Raw genomic sequence first — 17,225 nt, 5'->3', positions numbered from 1 at the left:
ATATTTTATATATACTTTTATATTTATTTTTTTTAATGTGTAGATATTTTTGTGAAAAGAAATTTTATTAATGTTTTATTGGATATGCATAACCCACCACAGGAACTACTTTTTTGTGAATCTGTAATCTACGAAACTATAATTCAACTGTGTTAAATTTCTGTTCTTTCTAACCAATTGTCAGATTTTCTTGTTAATCTTTAAACCTTTTTTCAGAAAACATAAAAAATATATAAATAAAACACGAACTTTACATATACCTTCAACAATATATTGAAATTTCTTGCTGATATTAGCCGACACTAGCCAACCAATATAGCAGTTTAAGATTTCATTTTTATTGTAAAGTGAAAAGCATCCGAGATCTGGAAAACGAATGAAAATATTTTATATCCCATCGATCAATTTCCGCAACTTTTGTGACATTAGTTTGAAAAAACACGAACGGAACAGTTGTTTTAGATATTAAAAGTAGAACACTTATGTTATAAATTTAATCGAGTGATAAAAGCCACCATGAGGAAAATGAGAATGAAGTTTTCTTCACCCAAAAAAGATCAGCTTGAAGATGAGGTATATAATGAGGCAGAATATGATATAGACGAAGCCTATCTTTCATAATTTATTAGGGTAGTTATGTGAATTCTTGAAACTTTTATTAGGAGATGTTTAGTCTTCTAGTTAGTTAGTTTAAGTCTTTCTTCCGAACTAATGAAAGTATTCTTTGATATCAGAGCAAATAATAATACATTTTACAGGAAGGGAAGATACGGCCGAAGATGCGGCAGAAGACACGGCCGAAGATGCGGCAGAAGATACTGCCGAAGATACTGCCGAAGATAAGGCAGAAGATACGGCCGAAGATACGGCAGAAGATACGGCCGAAGATGAGGCAGTATATTGAACAGAACATGAGCAGAAGAATTTTTTGATATCAGAGCTGATAATACGGGAAAATGAAGAAGAATATCAGATAAAAGATGCAGCTGAAGATACGGCAGTCCGAAGCCCTGAGAATATATTATATAAATTTAATAATAGAGAAATGGTGACGGAGATCAATTCAGAAAATTAGTTACTTATTCAAAAAAACCTTAGAAGACAGATTATTGTGGAGATTCGGGTGAATTAGAATAACAAGAGTGAGTCTCATATGATAATGGTCGTAAAGGACCGAGTATAGAACCATCCAAAATAATATCTACAAGAAACGCAACACATTGAAATGAGTTTAAGTTTACTAAGAAATAATGGATTCTGATAGATTGACGTAAGTTATTGAGGAGAGGATTGGGACCCTCACAACAATGGACTGTGGAAAGTCTGAAAATTGGAACGGATGTAATTGCCGACTATGAATCTGATGATATGATCTGATTCAGGAAAACATTTCTCGATTTTTTAGAGAATATGTAAATCCAGAAAGTATAAGAAGAAAATTTTTTCTATTTATTTAGAGATTTCTATATTTATTCACTTTTTTTATTATTCAGAAAGGAATGCTCAAAGGTGATTTTCACACCCAAAAAGGGTTTCGACTTTTATATATATTTTATATATACTTTTATATATATTTTTTTAATGTGTAGATATTTTTGTGAGGAGAAATTTCATTAATGTTTTATTGGATATGCATAACCCACCACAGGAACTATTTTCTTGTGAATCTGTAATCTACGAAACTATAATTCAACTGTGTTAGATTTCTGTTCTTTCTAACCAATTGTCAGATTCTCTTGTTAATCCTCAAACCTTTTTTCAGAAAACATAAGAAATATATAAATAAAACACGAACTTTACATATACCTTCAAAAATATATTGAAATTTCTTGCTGATATTAGCCGACACTAGCCAACCAATATAGCAATTTAAGATTTCATTTTTATTGTAAAGTGAAAAGCATTCGAGATCTGGAAAACAAATGAAAATATTTTATATCCCATCGATCAATTTTCGCAACTTTTGTGACATTAGTTTGAAAAAACTCGAACGGAACAGTTGTTTTAGATATTAAAAGTAGAACACTTATGTTATAAATTTAATCGAGTGATAAAAGCTACCACGAGGAAAATGAGAATGAAGTTTTCTTCACCCAAAAAAGAGCATGAATGATTTTGGTTGAATGTACTGAAATGAATAATTATCCAAATTCCCACTTTTATTTCTGATCAATAAAGAATGCCTTCGTATGGATAAAATTTCAGTCTCATTGAAGAGTGAAAAACAGATGAAGCAATTCAAATTAAATTAAATCGTAGATAAGTAGTGACATAACGAAGCAGTGATGTAAGGGAACCACAAATGCAGGAAAATAAAAAACTTTTTTCCAAAATTCGTGGTGCCCTCAAGAAGATCAATCCGTCCTTTTTAGCTGCGTGATAAAAGTAAGTTTGATGAGAATATTCAGCGAAGAAACTACATACTTAATATCTCCAAAGAACTTGTCTATAGATTTCTAAATTCAAGAGTTCTGATATTGATCTAAAAATAATTTTATTCACTTTGTGAATTCTTAAATATATTTTATCCATTTATTCATTCATTTATATATTCATTCACATTTTTGTATTTTTATATGAAATGCATCAATTTCTTCTTCATATGTTTTTCCCTTTGAGAATATTTGTTATACATTCCTTGTTTTTTCTTTTTGAAGAAGATTGTGATTTGTCTTTTTTGACCATCATAATTATTGACTACTGTGAAATAAACATGAAAAATAGTCGTTTCACTCATTTGTCGATTGTTTTGTAGAAAAATGATTGTATTTCTGCAATACTTCTTTGAATATTCACCAATTTCTTGATCATACTGAAACAATACTACTTTATTATAGAAATTGCAAAATTCTCCGCATAAAAATATTCATCTAAGAATTCAGTCGCAATTTTTATAGAATTATAATTCTTGAACATAAGTCTTTTTTTTAAAAGGAAAAAACACATGAAGCAACGGAAATTAAATTGAACAGCAGACAAGTAGTGTCAGATATCTTACGACAAAGGTTGTTTGGGTCCATTGAAATTAAATCAAAAAATCTGCAGGTAGTGACCGTTTATGAATCTCATATTCAGAGAATATTTCTCAATTTTTCGAGCAATATGTGATGCCAGAAGATAAAGGAAGAACATTTATGTTGTTATTTCATATTTCAGTGATAAAAGTGAGGATGAGAGCTTTTTACCTCGAGAAATGAACCCATCAAATATGAGGCAGAAGATGAGGTAGAAGATAAGGTGGAAGATGAAATGGAAGATGAGGCAGAATATGAGGTAGAAGATTAGGTAGAACAAGAGGTCAACTCGAGAACAAGTTCCAGGTTAAGACATCTAATTTTAATTTTTAATCGAGAAATTTAAGCCGCACGATTATGAATTTTGAAATATGTATTGCTACAACTATACTCTTCTTGTTACTATGATTGAACTTTAACAGACTGATGTTGAGGGACTTACTTTTCGGTGACATTTTTCACAACAAAATTCTATCTTTCATTTTTTCGTTAGTTAGTTTTGGTTCTTCTTTCGAGCTAATTCAACGAATGAAAGTATATTTTGATATCAGTAAATTATTTTACACTTCACAGGAAGGGAAAAAGCAGGAGCACTTGAAGATCAACCTGAAGATGAGGAATATAATGAGGCAGAATATGATATAGAAGATGCCTCAGAAGATACGGCAGAAGATTTGGAAGAATATTCGGAAGAAGATACGGCAGAAGATTTGGAAGAATATTCGGAAGAAGATACGGCAGACGATACGGCAGACGATATGGCCGACGATACGGCAGATGATACGGCAAACGATACGGCTGAAGATGCGGCAGAAGATACGACCGAACTTCCAACTTCATCCTTACCCACCTGTGAAACAAATGATTGAAAATCCCTTCGATTCTTCCTTGATGAATTGGGTGAAAAGACCAGTATGCAGGTAATAATTTTAGTCAAATATTTTTTTTATCATTATCTTATAGTGTATTTCACACAACCCTTTTCATTGTAATTGTCATAATCAAATCATTGATGGGAGTTTTATTCCTCGAGAAATATCTTTAAAAAAATTGAATCAAAACCATCAGGACAATGATGGTCCTAATGGAGCATTTTATATAAAATTTAATAATAGAGAAATGGTGACGGAGATCAATTCAGAAAATTAGTTACTTATTCAAAAAAACCTTAGAAGACAGATTATTGTGGAGATTCGGGTGAAGTAGAATAACAAGAGTGAGTCTCATATGATAATGGTCGTAAAGGACAGAGTTAGAACCATCCGAAATAATATCTACAAGAAGCGCAACACATTGAAATGAGTTTAAGTTTACTAAGAAATAATGGATTCTAATTGATTGACGTAAGTTATTGAGGAGAGGATTGGGACCCTCACAACAATGGACTGTCGAAAGTCTGAAAATTGGGACGGATGTAATTGCCGACAATGAATCTGATGATATGATCTGATTCAGGAAAATATATCTCGATTTTTTAGAGAATATGAAAATCCAGAAAGTATAAGAAGAACCGGTACCAATCTCTATGATAAATTAGGAAAGAGGGACTCTTATGACAATGGTAGTTTGGGACCGAATACAATTATATTGAAAAAAAGTAGAGGTAGTGACAACCGATTTTTCGTTGTTTTCAGTGCGGAGCCCTGGGAATCGACCCCATTCTTGACAGAAGAAGAATGCGAGAATTGGGACCCTTCTGACAATGGTCGTTTGGGTCCGGTAGAGATAATGGAGACGAATGAGCAGTAATCTGCTGATTCTTCCTTATTATTTCATGCTCGTACAGGAGGCTTTGAATTCTGAACTCGGTAAAGCTTATCAATGTCTTCTGTACTCTTATTATAAATTACAATTATAATAACATTTTACTTTAAATAACAGTTAATGACAAAATGGAATAATATTAATTTCCGTCAAGTAAAGATCGAGTCCTTCAATATTCACAACATTTTTTCTATTTATTTAGAGATTTCTATATTTATTGACTTTTTTTAATATTCAAAAAGGAATGCTCAAATGTGATTTTCACACCCAAAAAGGGTTTCGACTTTTATATATAATTTAAAATTTTTTTTTTAATGTGTAGATATTTTTGTGAGGAGAAATTTTATTAATGTTTTATTGGATATGCATAACCCATCCCAGGAACTACTTTTTTGTGAATCTGTAATCTACGAAACTATAATTCAACCGTGTTGAATTTCTGTTCTTTCTAACCAATTGTCAGATTTTCTTGTTAAACCTTTTTTCAGAAAACATAAAAAATATATAAATAAAACACGAACTTTACATATACCTTCAACAATATATTGAAATTTCTTGATGATATTAGCCGACACTAGCCAACCAACCAGCCCTGGGAATCGACCCCATTCTTGACAGAAGAAGAATGCAAGAATTGGGACCCTTCTGACAATGGTCGTTTGGGTCCGGTAGAGATAATGGAGACGAATGAGCAGTAATTTGCTGATTCTTCCTTATTATTTCATGCGGAAATGGATCCTGAATATAAACATCACATTTAGGAAACCATTTCCCAATTCTATAGCGTTTTTGAGAATGCAGAAAGTAAAAGAAGATCATACAATGGTCGTTTGGGCCGGTTCGAAAAAACTGGACAAATCTGCAGATTGAGACTGATCCAAAATGTGAATCTCACATTCAGTAGAAGATTTCTTAAAGTGAAAAGTGGGATTCTCATGACAATGGTAGTATGGAACCAATCAGAATTAAATTAAAAAAATTAGAGGCAGTGAAATCTAATTTTCCGTTGTTTTTCAGTCCGGAGCCCTGAAAAGCAACAGCAATCTTGACTGAAGAACAGGCCGAGCTGGAAAGCGAAAATTGGGACCCTTCTAACAATGGACGTTTGGGCTCTATTGAAATAATTGGGTCGAATCAGCAGATTGAGATAGATCCTGAATATGAATATCAAATTCAGAAAAATATTTCTCAATTCCTAGAGGAATATGAGAATCCAGAAGGTAAAAGAAGATCATACAGTGGTCGTTTGGGCCGGTCCGAAAAAACTGGACAAATCTGCAGATTGAGACTGATCCAAAATGTGAATCTCACATCCAGGAGAAGATTTCTCAATTCTTTGAGGACTATGAAAATCCAGAAAGGGAAAGAAGAATGGGTTCGAATTTATATAATGAATGAAAAAAGTGGGATTCTCATGACAATGGTAGTTTGGAACCAATCAGAATTAAATTAAGAAAATTTGAGGCAGTGAAATCTAATTTTCCGTTGTTTTTCAGTCCGGAGCCCTGAAAAGCAACAGCAATCTTGACTGAAGAAGAGGCCGAGCTGGAAAGCGAGAATTGGGACCCTTCTGACAACGGTCGTTTGGGTCCGGTAGAGATAATGGAGACGAATGAGCAGCAATCTGCTGATTCTTCCTTATTTCAACCAGAAATGGATCCTGAATATGAACATCACATTTAGGAAACCATTTCCCAATTCTTTAGCGATTTTGGGAATCCAGAAAGTAAAAGAAGATCAAACAATGGTCGTTTGGGCCGGTTTGAAAAAACTGGACAAATCTGCAGATTGAGACTGATCCAAAATGTGAATCTCACATTCAGGAGAAGATTTCTCAATCCTTTGAGGACTATGATTATCCAGAAAGGGAAAGAAGAATGTGTTTCAATTTTTATAATGAATGAAAAAAGTGGGATTCTCATGACAATGGTAGTTTGGAACCAATCAGAATTAAATTAAAAAAATTAGAGGCAGTGAAATCTAATTTTCCGTTGTTTTTCAGTCCGGAGCCCTGGGAAGGTACAGCCAACTTGACTGAGGAAGAGGCAGATCTGGAATGAGAGAATTGGGACCCTTCTGACAACGGTCGTTTGGGTCCGGTAGAGATAATGGAGACGGATGATCAGCAATTTGCTGATTCTTCCTTATTTCAACCAGAAATGGATCCTGAATATGAACATCACATTTAGGAAACCATTTCCCAATTCTACGGCAGACGATACGGCTGAAGATGCGACAGAAGATACGGCCGAAGATACGGCAGATGATACGGCTGAAGATACTGCCGAAAATACGGCCGAAGATGCGGCAGAAGATCCGGCCGAAGATGCGGCAGACGATATGTCAGACGATACGGCCGACGATTTGGAAGAAGATACGGCAGACGATACGGCTGAAGATGCGGCAGAAGATACGGCCGATGATACGGCAGACAATAGAGCCAAAGAGACGGCAGAAGATGAGGCAGTATATTGAACAGAACATGAGCAGAAGAATTTTTTGATATCAGAGCTGATAATACGGGGAAATGAAGAAGAATATCAGATAAAAGATGCAGCAGAAGACACGGCAGTCCGAAGCCCTGAGAATATATTATATAAAATTTGATAATAGAGAAATGGTGATGGAGATCAATTCAGAAAATTAGTTACTTATTCAAAAAAACCTTAGAAGACAGATTATTGTGGAGATTCGGGTGAAGTAGAATAACAAGAGTGAGTCTCATATGATAATGGTCGTAAAGGACCGAGTATAGAACCATCCAAAATAATATCTACAAGAAACGCAACACATTGAAATGAGTTTAAGTTAACTAAGAAATAATGGATTCTAATAGATTGAGGTAAGTTATTGAGGAGAGGATTGGGACCCTCACAACAATGGACTGTGGAAAGTCTGAAAATTGGGACGGATGTAATTGCCGAATATGAATCTGATGATATGATCTGATTCAGGAAAACATATCTCGATTTTTTAGAGAATATGAAAATCCAGAAAGTATAAGAAGAACCGGTACCAATCTCTATGATAAATTAGAAAAGAGGGACTCTTATGACAATGGTAGTTTGGGACCGAATACAATTATATTGAAAAAAAGTAGAGGTAGTGACAACCGATTTTTCGTTGTTTTTCAGTGCGGAGCCCTAGGAATCGACCCCATTCTTGACAGAAGAAGAATGCTAGAATTGTTACCCTTCTGACAATGGTCGTTTGGGTCCGGTAGAGATAATGGAGACGAATGAGCAGTAATCTGCTGATTCTTGCTTATTATTTGATGCTCGTACAGGAGGATTTGAATTCTGAACTCGGGAACGATTATCAATGTCTTCTGTACTCTCATTATAAATAACAATTATAATAACATTTTACTTTAAATAACAGTTAATGACAAAGTGGAATAATATTAATTTCCGTCAAGTAAAGATCGAGTCCTTCAATATTTACAACATTTTTTCTATTTATTTAGAGATTTCGATATTTATTCACTTTTTTTATTATTCAAAAAGGAATGCTCAGAGGTGATTTTCACACCCAAAAAGGGTTTCGACTTTTATATATATTTTATATATAATTTAAAATTTTTTTTTTAATGTGTAGATATTTTTGTGAGGAGAAATTTTATTAATGTTTTATTGGATATGCATAACCCATCCCAGGAACTACTTTTTTGTGAATCTGTAATCTACGAAACTATAATTCAACCGTGTTGAATTTCTGTTCTTTCTAACCAATTGTCAGATTTTCTTGTTAATCCTTAAACCTTTTTTCAGAAAACATAAAAAATATATAAATAAAACACGAACTTTACATATACCTTCAACAATATATTGAAATTTCTTGATGATATTAGCCGACACTAGCCAACCAACCAGCCCTAGGAATCGACCCCATTCTTGACAGAAGAAGAATGCAAGAATTGGGACCCTTCTGACAATGGTCGTTTGGGTCCGGTAGAGATAATGGAGACGAATGAGCAGTAATTTGCTGATTCTTCCTTATTATTTCATGCTCGTACAGGAGCATTTGAATTCTGAACTCGGGAACGATTATCAATGTCTTCTGTACTCTCATTATAAATAACAATTATAATAACAATTTACTTTAAATAACAGTTAATGACAAAGTGGAATAATATTAATTTCCGTCAAGTAAAGATCGAGTCCTTCAATATTCACAACATTTTTTCTATTTATTTAGAGATTTCTATATTTATTGACTTTTTTTAATATTCAAAAAGGAATGCTCAAATGTGATTTTCACACCCAAAAAGGGTTTCGACTTTTATATATACTTTTATATTTTTTTTAAAGTGTAGATATTTTTGTGAGGAGAAATTTTATTAATGTTTTATTGGATATGCATAACCAACCACAGGAACTACTTTTTTGTGAATCTGTAATCTACGGAACTATAATTCAACTGTGTTAAATTTCTGTTCTTTCTAACCAATTGTCAGATTTTCTTGTTAATCCTTAAACCTTTTTTTCAGAAAACATAAGAAATATATAAATAAAACACGAACTTTACATATACCTTCAACAATATATTGAAATTTCTTGCTGATATTAGCCGACACTAGCCAACCAACCAGCCCTGGGAATCGACCCCATTCTTGACAGAAGAAGAATGCGAGAATTGGGACCCTTCTGACAATGGTCGTTTGGGTCCGGTAGAGATAATGGAGACGAATGAGCAGTAATCTGCTGATTCTTCCTTATTGTTTCATGCTCGTAAAGGAGGCTTTGAATTCTGAACTCGGGAACGATTATCAATGTCTTCTGTACTCTCATTATAAATAACAATTATAATAACATTTTACTTTAAATAACAGTTAATGACAAAGTGGAATAATAATAATTTCCGTCAAGTAAAGATCGAGTCCTTCAATATTTACAACATTTTTTCTATTTATTTAGAGATTTCTATATTTATTCACTTTTTTTATTATTCTAAAAGGAATGCTCAAAGGTGATTTTCACACCCAAAAAGGGTTTCGACTTTTATATATATTTTATATATACTTTTATATTTTTTTTAATGTGTAGATATTTTTGTGAGGAAAAATTTTATTAATATTTTATTGGATATGCATAACCAACCACAGGAACTACTTTTTTGTGAAACTGTAATCTACGAAACTATAATTCAACTGTGTTAAATTTCTGTTCTTTCTAACCAATTGTCAGATTTTCTTGTCAATCCTTAAACCCTTTTTTCAGAAAACATAAGAAATATATAAATAAAACACGAACTTTACATATACCTTCAACAATATATTGAAATTTCTTGCTGATATTAGCCGACACTAGCCAACCAACAGCCCTGGGAATCGACCCCATTCTTGACAGAAGAAGAATGCGAGAATTGGGACCCTTCTGACAATGGTCGTTTTGGTCCGGTAGAGATTATGGAGACGAATGAGCAGTAATCTGCTGATTCTTCCTTATTGTTTCATGCTCGTACAGGAGGCTTTGAATTCTGAACTCGGGAAAGATTATCAATGTCTTCTGTACTCTTATTATAAATAACAATTATAATAACATTTTTCTTTAAATAACAGTTAATGACAAAATGGAATAATATTAATTTCCGTCAAGTAAAGATCGAGTCCTTCAATATTTACAAAATTTTTTCTATTTATTTAGAGGTTTCTATATTTATTCACTTTTTTTAATATTCAAAAAGGAATGCTCAAAGGTGATTTTCACACCCAAAAAGGGTTTCGACTTTTATATATATATTATATATACTTTTATATTTTTTTTAAAGTGTAGATATTTTTGTGAGGAGAAATTTTATTGATGTTTTATTGGATATGCATAACCAACCACAGGAACTACTTTTTTGTGAATCTGTAATCTACGAAACTATAATTCAACTGTGTTAAACTTCTGTTCTTTCTAACCAATTGTCAGATTTTCTTGTCAATCCTTAAACCTTTTTTTCAGAAAACATAAGAAATATATAAATAAAACACGAACTTTACATATACCTTCAACAATATATTGAAATTTCTTGCTGATATTAGCCGACACTAGCCAACCAACCAGCCCTGGGAATCGACCCCATTCTTGACAGAAGAAGAATGCGAGAATTGGGACCCTTCTGACAATGGTCGTTTTGGTCCGGTAGAGATAATGGAGACGAATGAGCAGTAATTTGCTGATTCTTCCTTATTATTTCATGCTCGTACAGGAGGCTTTGAATTCTGAACTCGGGAAAGATTATCAATTTCTTCTGTACTCTTATTATAAATAACAATTATAATAAAATTTTACTTTAAATAACAGTTAATGACAAAATGGAATAATATTAATTTCCGTCAAGTAAAGATCGAGTCCTTCAATATTTACAACATTTTTTCTATTTATTTAGAGATTTCTATATTTATTCACTTTTTTTATTATTCAAAAAGGAATGCTCAAAGGTGATTTTCACACCCAAAAAGGGTTTCAACTTTTATATATATTTTATATATACTTTTATATTTTTTTTAATGTGTAGATATTTTTGTGAGGAGAAATTTTATTAATATTTTATTGGATATGCATAACCCACCACAGGAACTACTTTTTTGTGAATCTGTAATCTACGAAACTATAATTCAACTGTGTTAAATTTCTGTTCTTTCTAACCAATTGTCAGATTTTCTTGTTAATCCTTAAACCTTTTTTTCAGAAAACATAAGAAATATATAAATAAAACACGAACTTTACATATACCTTCAACAATATATTGAAATTTCTTGCTGATATTAGCCGACACTAGCCAACCAACCAGCCCTGGGAATCGACCCCATTCTTGACAGAAGAAGAATGCGAGAATTGGGACCCTTCTGACAATGGTCGTTTGGGTCCGGTAGAGATAATGGAGACGAATGAGCAGTAATTTGCTGATTCTTCCTTATTATTTCATGCGGAAATGCATCCTGAATATAAACATCACATTTAGGAAACCATTTCCCAATTCTTTATCGATTTTGAGAATGCAGAAAGTAAAAGAAGATCATACAATGGTCGTTTGGGCCGGTTCGAAAAAACTGGACAAATCTGCAGATTGAGACTGATCCAAAATGTGAATCTCACATTCAGTAGAAGATTTCTTAAAGTGAAAAATGGGATTCTCATGACAATGGTAGTATGGAACCAATCAGAATTAAATTAAAAAAATTAGAGGCAGTGAAATCTAATTTTTCGTTGTTTTTCAGTCCAGAGCCCTGAAAAGCAACAGCAATCTTGACTGAAGAAGAGGCCGAGCTGGAAAGCGAAAATTGGGACCCTTCTAACAATGGACGTTTGGGCTCTATTGAAATAATTGGGTCGAATCAGCAGATTGAGATAGATCCTGAATATGAATACCTATCAAATTCAGAAAAATATTTCTCAATTCCTAGAGGAATATGAGAATCCAGAAGGTAAAAGAAGATCATACAATGGTCGTTTGGGCTGGTCCGAAAAAACTGGACAAATCTGCAGATTGAGACTGATCCAAAATGTGAATCTCACATTCAGGAGAAGATTCCTCAATCCTTTGAGGACTATGATAATCCAGAAAGGGAAAGAAGAATGGGTTCCAATTTTTATAATGAATGAAAAAAGTGGGATTCTCATGACGATGGTAGTTTGGGACCAAACAGAATTAAATTAAGAAAATTTGAGGCAGTGAAATCTAATTTTCCGTTGTTTTTCAGTCCGGAGCCCTGAAAAGCAACAGCAATCTTGACTGAAGAAGAGGCCGAGCTGGAAAGCGAGAATTGGGACCCTTCTGACAACGGTCGTTTGGGTCCGGTAGAGATAATGGAGACGAATGAGCAGTAATTTGCTGATTCTTCCTTATTTCAACCAGAAATGGATCCTGAATATGAACATCACATTTAGGAAACCATTTCCCAATTCTTTAGCGATTTTGGGAATCCAGAATGTAAAAGAAGATCATACAATGGTCGTTTGGGCCGGTTTGAAAAAACTGGACAAATCTGCAGATTGAGACTGATCCAAAATGTGAATCTCACATTCAGGAGAAGATTTCTCAATCCTTTGAGGACTATGATTATCCAGAAAGGGAAAGAAGAATGTGTTTCAATTTTTATAATGAATGAAAAAAGTGGGATTCTCATGACAATGGTAGTTTGGAACCAATCAGAATTAAATTAAAAAAATTAGAGGCAGTGAAATCTAATTTTCCGTTGTTTTTCAGTCCGGAGCCCTGGGAAGGTACAGCCAACTTGACTGAGGAAGAGGCAGATCTGGAATGAGAGAATTGGGACCCTTCTGACAACGGTCGTTTGGGTCCGGTAGAGATAATGGAGACGGATGATCAGCAATTTGCTGATTCTTCCTTATTTCAACCAGAAATGGATCCTGAATATGAACATCACATTTAGGAAACAATTTCCCAATTCTTTAGCGATTTTGAGAATCCAGAAAGTAAAAGAAGTTCATACAATGGTCGTTTGGGCCGGTTTGAAAAAACTGGACAAATTTGCAGATTGAGACTGATCCAAAATGTGAATCTCACATTCAGGAGAAAATTTCTCAATCCTTTGAGGCTATGAAAATCCAGAAAGGGAAAGAAGAATGTGTTTCAATTTTTAAAATGAATGAAAAAAGTGGGATTCTCATGACAACGGTAGTTTGGAACCAATCAGAATTAAATTAAAAAAATTTGAGGCACTGAAATCTAATTTTCCGTTGTTTTTCAGTCCGGAGCCCTGGGAAGGTAAAGCTAGGAAGAGGCAGATCTGGAATGTGAGAATTGGGACCCTTCTGACAACGGTCGTTTGGGTCCGGTAGAGATAATGGAGACGAATCAGCAGATTGAGATAAATCCTCAATGTGAATGTTATATTCAGGAGAATATTTCTCAATTCTTTGAGGACTATGAAAATCCAGAAAGGAAAAGAAAAACAAGTACCAATCTTTATGATGAATTGGAAAAGTGGAACTCTTATAACAATAGAAGTTTGGGGGAACAATCACAATTAAATTAAAAAACGGAAGGCAGCGAAAATTAATTTTTCGTTGTTTTTTAGTCCGGAGCCCTTGGAATCGACCGCATTCTTGACGGAAGAAGATTCGAAAATTGGAATCAGAAATAAATTTAAAAAATTTGAGGCAGTAAATACTAATAACATCAAAAAATTGAAGCACAACCTTCATGACAATGGTGTTAATAGTTCAGATACGAAATGAAAAGTAAAACACTTATTCATGAATTTATAGTGCCAATATTAATGTGAAACAAAAAACATAAATACTAATTTTTCTGAAAAAATAATTCCTATTTTTCTTCTTCTATTACGTATTTCAAAAAATTATTTTTGATTAACTTTCCGGGAACCTGGGAACAAAATTCGGATAAAGTAGCATAGAAAGTGTTAGTTTGCCTGAAAAAATAATTCTTATTTCTGTGTTTCTATTATTTATTCCGAAAAATAATTTTTGTTTAATTCTCCGTAAACCTGAAAAAAAAATTCGGATAAAATAGCATTGGAAGTGTAATACCCTTATGGCAAAGACGGTTTGGAGTAGGTTTATGTTCAAACACATCCTCACTAAAAAAAGGAACATACAAGTTCGTATTACCGAAAAAGATACAGTGTGAAAACATTTTTCCAAGAAATCGTGATGCTTTTCACTCCATAAATAATTATTTTATTATATTCAAAATTCATGATTAGCTATATTTTATCGATTCATTTGATGTTTTGAATTTATATATATTCAATTAAATGCTTATTGGCTTATGAACGGTATGGTGAAAAACCATAAGAAAAGAAATAATTCTGTGTCACACTCTTTGTCAATTACTTTCCAACTTTCACGGTTGTTTTCCCAAAGTGAGATCAATGTAAATGTCAAGTTAACAATATTATAGTTATTTATAATACAGGTGCAGAAGGCATTGATATTCTTCCACGAGTTCAAAATTCAAAAACGAGCCACGAAGTGGCGACTTTTGGAATGAACGAGTGGTAGAATGAGCCTTCTGTACGAGTATTATACATTATTTTCTCTAATTCATTGCATTTTCATTGAAATTAATGAAATATTTCCATAAATATATTTTAGTGATTTTTGCATTGAAAAATGTTGGTTGGCAGAACTGATTTCTTTAAGGCAAATTGATGAATTGACAGATAAAGCCGTGGCGGAAAGTTCGGAGTACCAACATAGAATAATAAAATATAACCATGAAAACTGTGCGTTTCTGATATATTCTCGCACGATTTTGTTCTACAAGATGTGGAAGAATGCACGGAATAACCACAGAATTAGAGAAACAATATTAATTAAATTACAGTTTTGTCCTACCAGTACTATATTTTGCCACCCGATGGTGATGTGATGTTTCTTCAAAGAATAATCGAAACATGAGGAAATCCAATCCACCAATGAAATGTAATCGGCGAAATAAAATGATCTCAAATGATTACAAATCCATCTTCTGCTTTTCCATGTGCACCAACACCTGCATATCCATCTGATTCGTATCAATTGACTTTCAGAATGAAAACGAGCCTGAAATAGGTACATATTGAAAATAATTTTTTCACTTTTGAAATCTACCTTGAGATTTGTCATTTTACCTTCTTCTATTCAAACATTAACTCTTTGTGGAGTCACTGATCCATTGAATTCATCCCTTTCGAAGTAATTTCGAAAATCATATTACAGGTTATATGACAAATAATCTTATCATTAAGTTATCGCTGAGTATTTCCATATGCAACAACTTCGCCATTAGAACAAATTGTTGATACTTATTCCATTCGATTTGCCCTTGAGATAATCGATTGAAGAATTAACTAGTGTGCAGAAAATCCTCATTACTCAAATTAATTCATCCTTCATGACAAGAGAGGGAAAACCATTCTGCAGACAACATTTTTTGTCGAATTATATTCTTAGCACTAACATTCACTAGTTAAAATTAATCACTAATAAAGTATATTCATACCAATCGAATATAAAAAACATTTTGCAGGTAAGTAGAATGTTTAGTCAAATTCTATTCAAAAGTGTAAATTCGTCTATAATCGATTTAATTGATTTCGAATAATTATATTGTCAGACCTAGCCTACAGGTTACCAAGGTACTGACCCTGTAATGAGGAAGAGAACTGGCCAGTAATAATATTAGCCCTACTTTTCCAGCGCTTGCGTGTTATAGTCCATAAAAACGGTTTTTTCAGATATAGTTGGTGCATGTTATTATTTCCTTTTTTCGGAATAGACGTTTCAATGCTTTACTTTCATCCTTTATTCATAGATGACAATGTGATTATTCATTCAAAATTACAGACATTTGATACTAACGTTGAAGTAAGTTTTTTGTAACTTAGGAACATTCCACAAAAAGAGGTTAGATTGTCGTCCTGAATGAAAACTTTCTAATAACAATTCTCTTGTTCACAAAAGTATGATAACGTAATAACATAACTCAACTCATCTAAAAATTTTAACTGCACACTTGATTCAAAAATTAAGAATAGAAAACATTGAAACATTGTACTTCATCCTAATATTTGAACTGAAAAACATTTGAGATGCTGCCGATTTCATATTGAAAAAATCTGTTTTTCTAAACTGGAATGTTTTATACACTCAGATCAATATTAGTAACAAAGTAGATTCAAGAAAAAAAGTATTATTAGATTAATTTCAATATTTTTTTTCTCGGAGTTACCCATATACATGAACAAATTAGAGTACCTTAAAAGTACGAAAAATTATATTCTGCGACGTCGGAGCAATTCCTAGAACGTTAATTATCTGTGGACCGTGAATATACAGGTTGTCCCATATCCACCAGAATATTTCATTGAAAGTAACATAATTATACTAACCATTTCTCCATAATACAACATAATCAAAATTTGAAATTACAATGTTAAGCAGCGTATTATATAATTTGAAAACTTTTCTTCCTGACTTCTAGTCTATTATAATTTTTTGAATAGATTCTCTCATTTCAGAACATTATAATTTCATCCAAGTTTCATAATCATAATCAAAAAGTATCGAATTGATGTATCGCAGGCCTTTTAATAATTTTTAAAATTTGGTTTTTTGAAATGTAAGCATTCATTATTACTTATCATTACAGAATCAGAATATCTATTTTTACATGAAGGAACAGACCTTTTGGTAGGTAGGTACACACTCTGGATCTACTCAAAAAAATTAAAAATTTTAAGGTATTCCAAAAAAAAATATGTAAATATTTTTCTACAAATGTATAATTTCCATTTGTAGCTCTGTAACTAAATGATTGTAATTTAAGTAATAGAGGACTCTGGAAATTAGAATAACTCGTATTTGATAGTACATAATTAAATGGATTTCCAACAAGTGAAGTCTAAATCAATCAAATATGGAAGTTTAATAATATATATAATCTATTCATCGTAATTCGTTATCTTACGCCTCTCAACAAAATTTTTCA

The 17,225-nt window shown here is 32.7% G+C and overlaps 2 long non-coding RNA genes across 2 annotated transcripts; both read right to left on the bottom strand.

Moving 5' to 3' along the window:
• Positions 1-10,261: 10,261 nt before the first annotated feature.
• On the bottom strand, positions 10,262-14,756 carry LOC123681173. Its single transcript, XR_006747646.1, has 2 exons — positions 12,621-14,756; positions 10,262-10,964 (listed from the first exon to the last, which is right to left on the bottom strand). It is a non-coding gene; the product is annotated as an uncharacterized LOC123681173 (long non-coding RNA).
• A 265-nt stretch (positions 14,757-15,021) lies between these two features.
• Positions 15,022-16,605, bottom strand: LOC123681171. The gene is made up of 2 exons (XR_006747645.1): positions 15,367-16,605; positions 15,022-15,298 (listed from the first exon to the last, which is right to left on the bottom strand). It is a non-coding gene; the product is annotated as an uncharacterized LOC123681171 (long non-coding RNA).
• Between the last annotated feature and the right edge of the window lie 620 nt (positions 16,606-17,225).

Source organism: Harmonia axyridis, chromosome 5 (assembly GCF_914767665.1).
Source record: "Harmonia axyridis chromosome 5, icHarAxyr1.1, whole genome shotgun sequence".
In the NCBI taxonomy this organism is placed as follows: Eukaryota; Metazoa; Arthropoda; class Insecta; order Coleoptera; family Coccinellidae; genus Harmonia; species Harmonia axyridis.
This window is presented reverse-complemented; position numbering and strand designations above follow the sequence as displayed.